Source organism: Hylobates moloch, unplaced genomic scaffold (genome assembly GCF_009828535.3).
Source record: "Hylobates moloch isolate HMO894 unplaced genomic scaffold, HMol_V3 SCAFFOLD_13, whole genome shotgun sequence".
NCBI classification, from domain to species: domain Eukaryota; kingdom Metazoa; phylum Chordata; class Mammalia; order Primates; family Hylobatidae; genus Hylobates; species Hylobates moloch.
The window spans coordinates 99636722-99649908 of NW_026652288.1; the positions used below are offsets into that span (position 1 = coordinate 99636722).

A 13187-nucleotide genomic window follows, 5' to 3' on the forward strand; every position below is an offset into this window, starting at 1 on the left:
CATCTCTACTAAAAATACAAAAATTAACCTGGCATGGTGGTATGTGCCAGTAGTCCCAGCCACTCAGGAGGCTGAGGCAGGAGAATTGCTTGAACCGTGGAGGCGAGGCTACAGTGACCTGAGATGGCACTACTGCACTCCAGCCTGGGCGACAGAGTAAGACTCTGTCTCAAAAAAAAAGAAAGAAAGGAAAAAAGAAAGAAATCTACTTGTTATTATCTTCTTCAGGGCTTTATTCTTACATCATAAATGTTATGCTTTCTCTAAAATAATTTCTATCAACGTAAACGTGCTGTAATATATTTTACCTTTAAAAAATCCTTATGGATTTGATGTTTTCTGCTCTTCAGAAAGTAGTCCATACATTCCATACATTCTACCTTCACCTTTTTCCTCCTGTTAACTCCAAACACACTCTAATCAGGAATGCCTTCCACTCTACACTGAATCCACTTACCAAAGTTACCAACAAGCCTCATAATCCAAATCCAGTCATCAGTTCCCAGTCTTTATGTTATTTAACTTAAAAGCAGCATTACCAGAGTGCATTATTCCTGCTTTGATATGCTTCCTTTTTTGTTTTTCGTTTTCAATGCCTTGTCAGTTAGGCAAAAGATTATAAGTTCATAAGGGGCATCATTTCATAGTCGCTTTACATGTAAATTTCCATGGAGAAAGATCTTTCTCAAAAAAATTATTGACGTGGCTTGTTTTGTGAGTAAGCAGTGATATCCAATCTGTTTTCTGGGAAATAAACAAACTTCAAGAGAGTTGGGGCCGGGCATGGTGACTCACTTCTGTAATCTCAGCACTTTGGGAGGCTGAGGCGGGAGGATCACTTGAGGTCAGGAGTTCGAGATCAGCCTGGCCTGCATGGTGAAACCCTGTTGCTACTAAAAATAAAAATTAGCCAGGTGTGGTTGTGCACACCTGTAATCCCAGCTACTCAGGAGGCTGAGGCACAAGAATTGCTTGAACCCGGGAGGCAGAGATTACAGTGAGCCGAGATCATGCCACTGCACTCCAGCCTGAGGGACAGCGAGACTCCGTCTCAAAAAAAAAAAAAAAAATTAAGAGAGCGGTACTGAGAAAAGTACCACGAGCATCTATTTATTTATTTATTTATGTATTTTTTAGAGGGAGTCTTGCTCTGTTACTCAGGCTGGAGTGCAGTGGTGCTATCTCGGCTCATTACAACCTCCACCTCCTGGGTTCAAATGATTCTTCTGCCTCAGCCTCCTGAGTAGCTGGGACTACAGGCATGTGCCACCACACCCAGCTAATTTTTGTATTTTTAGTAGAGAGAGGGTTTTGCCATGTCGGTCAGGCTTGTCTTGAACTCCTGGCCTCAAGTTATCCATCTGTCTCGACCTCCCAAAGTGTTGGGATTACAGGCAAGAGCCACTACACCTGGCCCATTGAAGTCTTTAATCCATCTTAAGTAGGTTTTTGTATATGGTGTAAAAAAGGGGCTTTTCTAGTTCTTTAAGATGCATCACTAAGTTATCGGTTGGAAGTTTTTCTACTTTTTTGATGTAGGTGCTTATGGCTATACATTTACCTCTTAGTATTGCTTTCACTGTATTCCATAGGTTTGGATATGTTGTAGTTCCATTTTCATTTGTTTCAAGAAATTTTTAAATTTTCTTCTTAATTTCTTCATCGACCCACTGGTCATTCAGGAGCATATTGTTTAATTTCTGTGCATTTGTAGAGTTTCCAAAATTCCTCTTGTTTTATTCCATTGTAATCAAGGAAGATACTTGATATTATTTCAAGTTTTTTTTATTTTTAAAGACTCATTTCGTGGCTTAACATATGGTCTTTCCTTTAGAGTAATCTACCTGCTGAGAAGAATGTGTATGCTGCAAGTATTGGATGATATGATCTATAAATATCTATTATATCCCATATTAGGGTTCTCTAGAGAAACAGAACTAATAGGATATATATATATATATATATATGAGTTTATTAAGTGTTTTTTTGTTTTTGTTTTTTTTTTTTTTGGAGTCTTGTTCTATTGCCCAGGCTGGAGTGCGGTGGTGCAATCTTGGCTCACTGCAACCTCTACCTCCCAGGTTCAAGCCATTCTCCTGCCTCAGCCTCTCGAGTAGCTGAGATTACAGGCATGCACCACCACACCCGGCTAATTTTTGTATTTTTAGTACAGACAGGGTTTCACAATGTTGGCCAGGCTGCTCTTGAGCTCCCGACCTCAAGTAATCTGCCCGCCTCGGCCTCCCAAAGTGCTGGGATTACAGGCTTGAGCCACTGCGCCCAGCCTATTAAATACTGACTTACACGATCACAAGTTCCCACAATAGGTTGTCTGTAAGCTTGAGGAGCAAGGAGGGCCAGTCCAAGTCCCAAAACTGAAGATCTTGGAGTCTGATATTCAAGGGCAGGAAGCATCCAGCATGGGAGAAAGATGTAGGCTGGGAGGCTAGGCCTGTCTTGTCTTTTCACGTTTTTCTGCCTGCTTTATATTCAGTGGAAGCTGATTAGGTGATGTCCACCAGATTAAGGGCAGATCTGCCTTCCTCAGCCCACTGACTCAAAGGTTAATCTCTTTTGGCAACACCCACACAGACAGGCCCAGAATTAATACTCTGTATCTTTTAATCCAATCAAGTTGACACTCAGTATTAACCATCACAGGTCCATTTGGTTTATAGTGCAGATTAAGTCTGATGTTTCTTTGCTGATTTTCTGGCTAGATTATCTGTTTAATGCTCAAAGTGGGATGTTGAAGTCTCCAGCTATTATTGCATTGGGGTATATCTCTCTTCAGCTCTAATAATATTTGCTTTATATATCTGCATGCTCCAGTGTTGAGTGCATATATTTTTATAATTGTTATATCCTGTGGCTAAGTTGACCCGTTTGTTATTATGTAATGACTTTCTTTTTTTTTTTTTAATAGCTTTTGTTTTCACATCTATTTTGTCTAACTATAGCTACTCCTGGTCTTTCTTGATTTCTATTTGCATGGAATATTTTTTTCCAACCCTTTATTTTCAGTCTATATGTGTCTTTATAGGTAGGGAGTGTTTCTTGTAGGCCACAGATTATTATTCTTTAAATCCATTCAGCCACTCTATGCCTTTTAATTGGAGAGTTTATTCCATTTATATTCAATGTTATTATTGATAATTAAGGACCCCTGCCATTTTGTTATTTTTCTTACTGTTTCATGGCCTTTTCTTCCTTCGTTCTTTTTGTCCTGTCTTCCTTTTAGTGAAGATGATTTTCTCAGTAGGTTTGTTTTAATTTCTTGCCTTTTCTTTTCTGTGTGTTTGGTTTTTCTTTTGATTTGTAGTTATCATGAGGCTTGCAAATAATATCTTATAACTCATTATATTAAAGTGAAGAAAACCTAGCACTGATTATATAAGCAAACAACTAGCAAACACTCAAAGAGAAAACTAATAAAAACTCTACACTTTAAAAATATGGACTACTTCACATAATTGCATGTTCTTCTTTGACAGGGGTCATGGTAATCATCTCTGTATGATTCTACTTTTATTATATGTGGTGCCAACGTAAACACTCAATTATTTATGTAAGTAAATTAAATTCTCCAATCAAAAGGCCTAGGGTGGCTGAATGGATTAAACAGCAATTTACAACAATATAATTCCTGCAAGAGACTCACTTTAGCCTCAAGGAAAAACATAGCCTGAAAGTGAAGGGATGGCATAAGATATTCCATGCAAATGACAACCAAAAGAGAGCAGAAATGGCTGTACTTACAGTAGACAAAACAGACTTTCAGTCAAAACAGATGAAGAAAGTCACTATATAAAGAGGTCAATTCATCAAGAGCATATAACTATTATAAATAGATAAGCATCCAACTTCAGAGCACCTACATACGTAAATCAAATTTAACAGAACTTAAGGGAGAAGTAGAACTTCTACAATAGTAGAAGACTTCAGTACCCCGCTGTCAACAATGGATAAGTTATTCACTCAGAAAATCAGCAAGGAAACAGCAGACTCGAATACCACAATAGATCAAATATCCTAGCTGATAAATAAAAAACATTACATCCAATAGCAGCAGAGTAAACATTCTTCTCAAGCTTACATGGAACATTCTCCAGGATAGATAATATGTTAGGCCACAAAACAAGTCTTAACAAATTTAGGAAGATTGAAATCATATCAAGTATCTTTTCCAACCACAATGTTATGAAACCAAAAATCAATAACAGGAGGAACTTTGGAAAATTAAAACATACGTGGAAATTAAACATACTCCTCAATAACCAAATTACTTTTTCTGGTCAGAGAAGAAATCAAAAGACAATGAAAATAGACTTACAACACATCAAAACTTATGGAATGCAGCAAAAAGCTTCATTCCCTATGGGGGAAATTTACAGTGATAAATGCCTACATCATGAAAAAGAAAGGTAGAAAGAAAGAAAGGAACAACCTTACTTTATACCTCAAGAAACTAGAAAAATAGAGAAAATATGAATCTAAAATTGACAAGAAGAAGGAAGTAAAAATTAGAGCAGAAATAAATGAAACAGAGATTAGAAAAACAATTTAGTCTCCAGAAACACTCAAGCTGGTGGGCAGTGAGGGTGTTAATTATAATTTGGATATAAAACCATTTTCCTAGCCCACCTTAGAGAAGACTGTTGCCACACGAGTTGAAATGGTTCCAATAGCCTCCCTAGCAAGACACTTCAGATTCAGAGAATTTCCTTTATAAAAACAGCAAGGGAGGTGTCACAGTTTCCCATTTAGAGCAACAACTTTAAGTTCTCACCATGGAAAATTCAGAGAAGACAGAAGTGGTTCTCTTTGCTTGTGGTTCCTTTAATTCTATCACCAACAGGCACCTCAGGTTGTTTGAGCTTGCCAAGGATTACATGAATGGAACAGGAAGACATAGAGTTGTCGAAGGCATAATCTCTCTTGTTGGCGATGCATACAAGAAGAATGGACTCATTCCTGCCCATCACCGGGTCATCATGGCAGAACTTGCCACCCAGAATTCCAAATGGGTAGAAGTTGATACATGGGAAAGTCTTCAGAAGGAGTGGATAGAGACTGTTAAAGTGCTAAGGCACCATCAAGAGAAACTGAAGGACAGTAACTGTGATCACCAGCAGAACTCACCTACACTAGGAAGGCCTGGATAAAAGAGGAAGTGGACTGAACAAAGACAAGATTCTGGTCAAAAGCAATCCCCTAGAGCCAAAATGAAAGGTGTGCCAAAGGTCCATCTGCTGTGTGGGGGTAGATTTACTGGAGTCTTTGGTGTTCTCAGTTTGTGGAAGAGTGAAGATATCATCCAAATCGTGGCAGATTATGAGCTCATATGTATTACTTGATATATATTATCATGGAAAATTCAGATTAAATTGGAAATGATGCTCAGAAATTCATCTATGAATCTGATGTGTTGTGGAAACACCAGAGCAACATTCACTTGGTGAATGAATGGATGACTAATGAGATCTCATTCACAAAAATCTGGAGAATCCTCAGAAGGGACCAGAGCATTTGCTAGTTGGCACCAGATCTCGTCCAATAATACATTGAAAAGCATAATTCGTACAGCTCTGACAGCAAAGACAGGAATGTTGGGATCATCCTGCCCCTTTGCAGAGAAACACTGCAGAAGCTAAGGCACAGGAATCCTACAACATGATGTTTTGGACTTCCCTTTTGGGGATTTGAAACAATCTGGGTGTTAGTAATGGGGGAAAGAAATTGTGATCCTGTTGCATAAAATAAAGCTTAAAAGTTTAGTAAAAATCAGTAGTAGGTTAAAATCAGGATTTACTTTTATTAGAAGTTGCTAAGATGAATGTTTTCCATATGTTTTGGTTTTTTTAGAATGTACAAATCTCTTTATCTTTAAACCAAGAGATTAGCAGCACACTAAAACCAGAAGAATTTTCAGTGAAACTAGCCACAAATAAGAAGTAAAAAAGTACATTCAACTCTACCACATAAAAGAAACAGAGCATGAAAAGCAAAAGTTCATTTAAAATTCTAACTTTGGTTATGAAGGGAATTGACATTTTATGGATGCCTGTTGCTGGGTAATCAGGAGTCAGGGTAGACAAAGGAAGGAACTCTTACAGTGGTGATCTTGTAAAATGCACCATTGATAAATCATCTCCAGTTATGCAAAATAATGACTGTGAATTTGCCTGGCAGAAACACTGCACTAATAGTTAGTTTTCTATGGCGCACACTTCAGAATGGCTGAATAAACTTTGGCAAGACTTATCTGCCTAGAGCTCCACCTTTGGAGCTAGGGAGTGAGGTCCAAGCCCATGTATGTTTAGAAAGGTGTGCAGGTATTTCTGATGCCCACCAGAGGTAGAGAGTTGCTGCTTTACAGGTTACACACATTCACTTAGCCTTTTGTGAATGAGCCCTGGCCATCTGCCACCTCTTTATCTTCAGGAACAACTTCAGAGATAACATCATGCTGCTTTGAAATGAGAAAACCATAGATAATGAGGGGTCTCATTCAGGAAATTTATAAGTCTGAATGTTCTCAGCCTTTATTGATAGTTTAATCAAAAGATCTGAGTGGGACACAGTGGCACATGCTCTGTAATCCCATCTACTTGGGATGCTGTGGTAGGAGGGTCGCTTGAGCCCAGGACTTTGAGACCAGCTTGGGAGAAACAAGGAGAGCTCATCTTAAAAAAAAAACTCTGGAGTTTCTGAAGAGCCCTGCTCTTTCTCTGTTCCAGCCCACTGTGAATCTGCCATTTGTGAATTTAAGCAGAAAAGGGGTCTGTTTTCTTATACTTTTCCTCTTCTTGTCCTTTTGTATGAAGTTTAACTAAAAGTAGTACTCTCAAATAATTAGTCATAGCTTTACGATAAAAACTGGTTAAAATTTTGTGGAAGTTCTACCAACTGGTAAAATGAAAGACTAGAAATAGCTTTTTGTAAAATAGTTTTAGGGTTTGTGAAAATAGTTCTGTGATAGAAACTGGACTAAAATTAAATTTCTAATGAAAATAGAATAGTTTGTTTTTTTGTAATTTCAATTTCATATCTATACCACCCCAGATGAAGGGTTTGAATTGCAGAATAAAAAACATACTTAGAATTGTGCAATTGCATAGTCAGACCTGAATCTACAGTTTAAAAAAGGAAAATGTTAAATAAGGTTAAGCAAATGTTTATGCTACAGCTGCCAGCTTAATCTTACTAAAGCCATTGGGCCAACTCCCAAAGACAGGGAAGGCGAAAAGCCTCACACCTAGCAGGTTTCATTATCCATCTGCCTAGTGAATGAAAGATTGGAATCTCAAATCCTAGAGATGCGAGTCATTTTTCTACTCTTTAGCTTTTTGGAGTTTAAGAGTTGAAGCAACACTGAAAAATAACGATTGAGCAAGATGAAGCTATCATAACTGAGCTTTATTTTCTTCTGGGCAACTTCTAGTTCATCTGAAACTTCTTTCATACTGTCATGCCTTCCTACTTAGAAGTGCCCAGGCCCTGCCCACCTGTGACACTACTGACCTCAGAACCTCACTGGATGAGGCACGTGCAGGAGGCCTGGTAATGGAGCAACAACTTTATACAAAGAACAAGTTACTTGTTTTTTTCTCCCAGTTCTGAGGATGCTGCTGATGCTGCCACATAATAGTATAATTTTCAGTGTCCTCCTGAACAGAACTTCCCCTTTGAAAATGGAAATAAGAACAATGAACTTCGCAGGAGAATAAATATTAATAACTGTTGTGAACTTTCTTTAAGGAAGAAGAAAATATGCCATTGCTTATTCCCTGCTTCATCATCTCTGTAATTTGCTTTTGTAATGTGAATTTAGAGGAAATGTGTGATGCCGGTATTGTGTTTTGTTTGTTTGTTTGATGCTGGGGGCTTTATTTGTTGTATACTTTACTCCGTATATTGTGTAATTCAAATGCAACAAACATACAGGAAAAGTCCTTTATTGGCATCTTCAAAAACAATTTAAAAATCAACAAAACTGAGTTGGTTTCTTTTGAAATAAACAAAATTATCAAACCTTTAGCTAGACTAACCAAGAAAGAAGAGAGAAGCCTCGAATAAATGAAACTGAAAATGAAAGAGAAGATGATACAACTGATACCTCAGAAGCACAAAGGATCATAAGTGACTATTGTGAACAATTATACTCCTAGTTTCTAGAGAGCAAAGTATCAGTTATGTCTTTATTAACTAGGACTAAATGTTCAATTACCTCATATGGCAATATACTTCAAAGAAGGATCATTGTGTGTTAATTGTTCTTGGCCAGAATATCAGGTGATGGAGAATGGTAATATCGTCTTAAGAGAGTTGACGGCAGTAAGAAAAACATATTAACAAATGTTATTAATATAGCATTATAATTTTTTATTTTACTACCATTTATAGTTTCAATGGCTGTCATTTTAAAATATTTTTATCTCTACACCTGAGGCAGCATATGTATTTCGGAAAGCAGAATACCATGCTTAGAAGTTAATAATGCAAACTTAGTCACTTATTAGCTCAGTGACATCTGATGGGTCAATTAACCTCATTGTGCCTCAGTTTTCTCATGCATAAAGGGAAAAATAATAATAGCACCTTTATCTTATGGAGATAATGTAATGTTTTATGGAGTTAACACCAATAAAAATCTTAGACATGTGCCTGGCATATAATAAATGTTACATATACATTAGTTCTAATTATTTGTAGAGAGAACGTTAGTCTTCTGGTCTTAGCTCTGTTACTCTCTGATTATCTGTAATCTTGGGCAATATATTTTGATCTCTGAGCAGCCTCCATTTTCTTCTGTAATACGTGCATAATATTTCTTTATAATGTTTTAATGAGGAAACAGATACAAAACTATACATAGTCAGGTGCGGTGGCTTACACCTGTAATCCGAGCACTTTGGGAGGCCAAGGAGAGCAGATCACGAGGTCAGGAGATTGAGACCATCCTGGCTAACACGGTGAAACCCTGTCACTATTAAAAAATACAAAAAAAACCAAAAAACATTAGCCAGCGTGGTGGCGGGCGCCTATAGTCCCAGCTATTTGGGAGGCTGAGGCAGGAGAACGGCGTGAACCCGGGAAGCGGAGCTTGCAGTGAGCCAAGATTGCACCACTGCACTCCAGCCTGGGCGACAGAGCAAGACTCCTTCTCAAAACAAAAACAAAAACAAAAACAACAAAAAACTATACATAAAAAATTCCACATCACTTAAAAATTTATTTATTGCATAGTATAAAAAGAGTATGTGATCTCTGGTTCCATCCATGTTGTTTCATGTGACTGGATCTCATTATTTTTTATGGCTGAATAGTACTCCATTGTGTATATGTAACACATTTTCTTTATCCAGTCATTTGTTGATGGACACATAGGTTGCTTCCAAATCTTGACTATTGTAAACAGTGCTACAACAAACCTAAGAGTGCAGTTATCTCTTTGATATACTGATACTGATTTCCTTTCTTTTGAGTATATATATATACCCAGCAGTGGGATTGCTGGATCATATTTATGTTAAGTGAAATAGGCCAGGCACAGAAAGGCAAACACTTCATGTTCTCACTTATTTGTAGGAGCTAAAAATCAAAACAATTGAACTCATGGACATAGAGAGTGGAAGGATGATTATCAGAGGCTGGGAAAGATAGTGAGGGTGTGGGAGAGGTGGGAATAGTTAATGAATGAAACAAAAATAGAAAGAATGAATAAGACCTAGTATTTGATAGCACAACAAGCTGACTATAGTCAATAATAACTTACTTGTATGTTTCTAAGAGTGTAATTGTATTGTTTGTAACTCAAAGGATAAATGCTTGAGGGAATGGCTACCCCATTCTCCATGCTGTGCTGATTTCACATTGCATACCTGTATCAAAACATCTCATATACCCCATAAATATATATACATCTACTATGTATCTACAAAAATTAAAAAAAATTAAAAAGAATGTGTGAAAATTATGGGGAAGAACAATAAAAAGAACCATCTAACATATAGAGAACAGACCAAATAATGATATAGTCTTGATTGATAATTTGAGATAGTTTTGTTCCATTCTACCAACCATTTTTTGCTTCCTTCCTTCTTTCTTTCTTCTCTTCCTTCTGCCATCCCTCTCTTCTTTCTCTCCTTCCTCTTTTCTTCCTCAGTATATTCAATAATTTATCACACATATGCTGAGAAACTATAACAGGCCCAGTGCTAACTACAAAAGCATTCTCCACCTGTGGGAGAGTTCAGGCAGAGAGTAAAGAACCAGGCACACCGAACATCCATGGATGAATGGGTAACACAGCTAATTTAATCTTCAGATTTGAAGTTCCACAAATTAGTGACCTCAGGATAATTTGTGTGGCTCTTAAAAAAATACAAATTTCTAGACCCCACTTCTTGATTCTACCAATAGGAATTTTGAAAATGAGGGAAGGGAATTGCAGAGAGAAATGGTCTATATTTTCTAACATTTCACCAAAGAATTCTGATGCAGCAGGTCCACAGACATTGGCCAGTTTGAAAATTGATTGAAATATCTTATAGTTCATTCCAATATAGGTATATAATTAATCATTTTTAAAAGATAATTTTACATAAACCAAAAAATATTGTCATTGTTGCTTTCTTAATTTCAGCAGGTGGGTATTGTGATATAGGTCCCCTTCATGATTTCCCAAATACAATATCATCACTCAAAATGTAGCAATACTAATCACAATAGTAGAAAAAGAAACACATTCCAACACCTTCTATACATAGATGTAGAATTTTTGTCCAGTGATATCAATCACCTTGTTCCACAAATCTAAATTTGAGATAAATCCTCTTTTTTCGCTTAGGTGGTTTTGTTTCATTGTTATTCCGCATCTGAATTAATCCAAACTGTTGATAACAAAGGAAAGAGGTGAAGAAATATAACTTGATTAGCCTAAACCCATTCCTACTGTGAAAAAGAGCATGTAGCCAGCCTGTGAGCAATGGTGAGTAACATCATCATTACTAACAAATATGAGCCATTTTTAGGTATTCTAATCTTGGGCTTCAAAGTCTAAAACATTAAAAAATAAAAGAATAAAACCTTTTTGTTTAAAGCAATGCTGGTTTTCTAATGGCTCAAAAGTCAATCATTTGCTTATGTCTAGTAAAAATGAGGATTACATGTTATCTGTTTTAGAACCAGAAAACAAGATTATATTGGAATGCAGATTGTTGGAAATGAGGCATTTTTGATGTATCTGTTTAATTCTTTCATTCAACATATGTCTAACCTGTGTGATTTTTCTGTTAAATAATATCTAGGCCAACCAGAAATCTACACAATATTTCTAGTCAGGATTATTTTCTATGGATTTCAGAGCAAGTACCAAAAATGTACAAATATCTAAAATTTATTTTTCATTTCTTGAATGCTAAAGCATGTGAGCATCTTTGTCTATTATGTTTAGTCAAGAATATCTTTCCACTATTTCTGCACTAAACATTAATGAGTAGATTCCTTTGGAAATTTGGCATTTTGTCCTGAACTAGAATTAGAAAAAGTTTTCTCCTCAAACAATTGGAAACAGCATGTGTTCTGTTTATTGCTTCACATCAAAGCCAGCCTTATAATTCCTTTCTGATTTTGTCTGGATAAGTTCAAATTAGCTACTACATGACTAGCCCAGACAGCCTTTCATAATCAAAATTGGTTGGCAAATGGTAAGACCTTTGGCTGAAACTGTGTTTTCCTGTGCTGTTATTAATTGTCTAGCTTAGAGGAAACTGAGAGTTGTACAATTGCTTGTTTTCTAATGAAGTTTCTTAAAATCATAAAATGGTAGAGTATAGTAGAACAACCAAAAAAAGGCTCTCTGAGGATAAATTTCATCCTGTGTTTCTGTGGAAATAACTAGATTTTGGTTGTATTTTTCCCCAATCTGTGAGACATGAATGCTTTTGGAAAAAAAATAAAATAATGAGTTATTAGATTAAAATATACTAAAAATTAAGCCCCATGTTTTATTAAATGCAGCAGAAATAAAATTACTCCGTCAGAATGCTGTGAAAGGTTTTTCAACATTTGCACTCACATTCTGTACTCATTTAATCTCATATCAGTAACAAAAATTTTCAAAACTGGCATCATTCTGCGGGTCATATGTTGAATAGTAGTAATACAGTTGGTTTCCCTCATTTAATATATGGTGTCCCTGAGACTCCTGGAGGACAAATGTTTCTCTCAAAATTGCAGAGACAATTGCAATTTTGCTGGCGGAAGTAGGGCGTGATTTTATGACCTTCAAGGCATAGGCCAAAGTACTTTGTAGTAGAGCAGGCTGCCTCAACTACTAACTCTTAATAAAGATGTAGGGAGAGCATAGAAGACTCAAATTCAGGCACCTGTGCAAGTCACTGCCAGAGTTCAAATTGGTTTTCACTCTTGTATAAATTCCAAAACATGTAGGTGTTGAGTTCCTGGACACTTCCCTCAGAAAATTTGACAGACAAAAAAGTACTTTGAGCATTTTTAATACAAATTTTATACTTTTATTTAAAAATTAGAAGCATTAACTCTGTAAAATAATTAATATGGATGCCTGTATAATCATTTTAAATTTTGACTTTGCCTGGGAATTCAAAGCATAGCAAGTCCATGTGATTTATGCATTTCTTTTTCCTCTGTCTTTCCTTTTTTCTTTCTTTCTTCCTTTCTTTCTCTTTCTTTCTTTCTTTTTTCTTTCTTTCTTTCTTTCTCTTTCTTTTTCCCTTCCTTCCTTCCTTCCCTCCCTCCTTGCTTCCTTCCTTCCTTCCTTCCTTTCTCCCTCCCTCCCTTCCTTTTATTTTTCCTTCCTTCCTTTTTTTTTTCCTTTTTATTGTTTGAACAAATACGTGTTGAATATATTGACAATATATCAGATCCCCGTGAGGACTTGACAAACAATGAAAACAAAGACATACTTCTTATGCTGGAAAATCTCTATTTATGGAGTAGATGAACCTTTATACAGATCACTTCAAAGTGGTATGATAAGGACTATAAATGAGGTAGTTACAAAGTACTTGACTTAGGCTGTTGAGTTTCTTGTCCAGAAAGCTCTCCCAGACTCCACCAAGGTAGGAATGGCTCCCCTTCTCAACACTTCCCTTCCCAACACTATGTTGAACAGGAGTGGTGAGAGAGGGCATCCTTGTGCC

At 36.6% G+C, this 13187-nt stretch overlaps 1 non-coding gene and 1 pseudogene across 1 annotated transcript; one reads left to right on the forward strand and one right to left on the reverse strand.

Moving 5' to 3' along the window:
- Positions 1-3449: 3449 nt before the first annotated feature.
- On the reverse strand, positions 3450-3556 carry LOC116481299 (U6 spliceosomal RNA). Its single transcript, XR_004251474.1, has one exon. It is a non-coding gene; the product is annotated as a U6 spliceosomal RNA (small nuclear RNA).
- Positions 3557-4790: 1234 nt separating this feature from the next.
- Positions 4791-13187, forward strand: part of LOC116480345 (nicotinamide/nicotinic acid mononucleotide adenylyltransferase 1-like) — a 36134-nt pseudogene continuing 27737 nt past the window's right edge.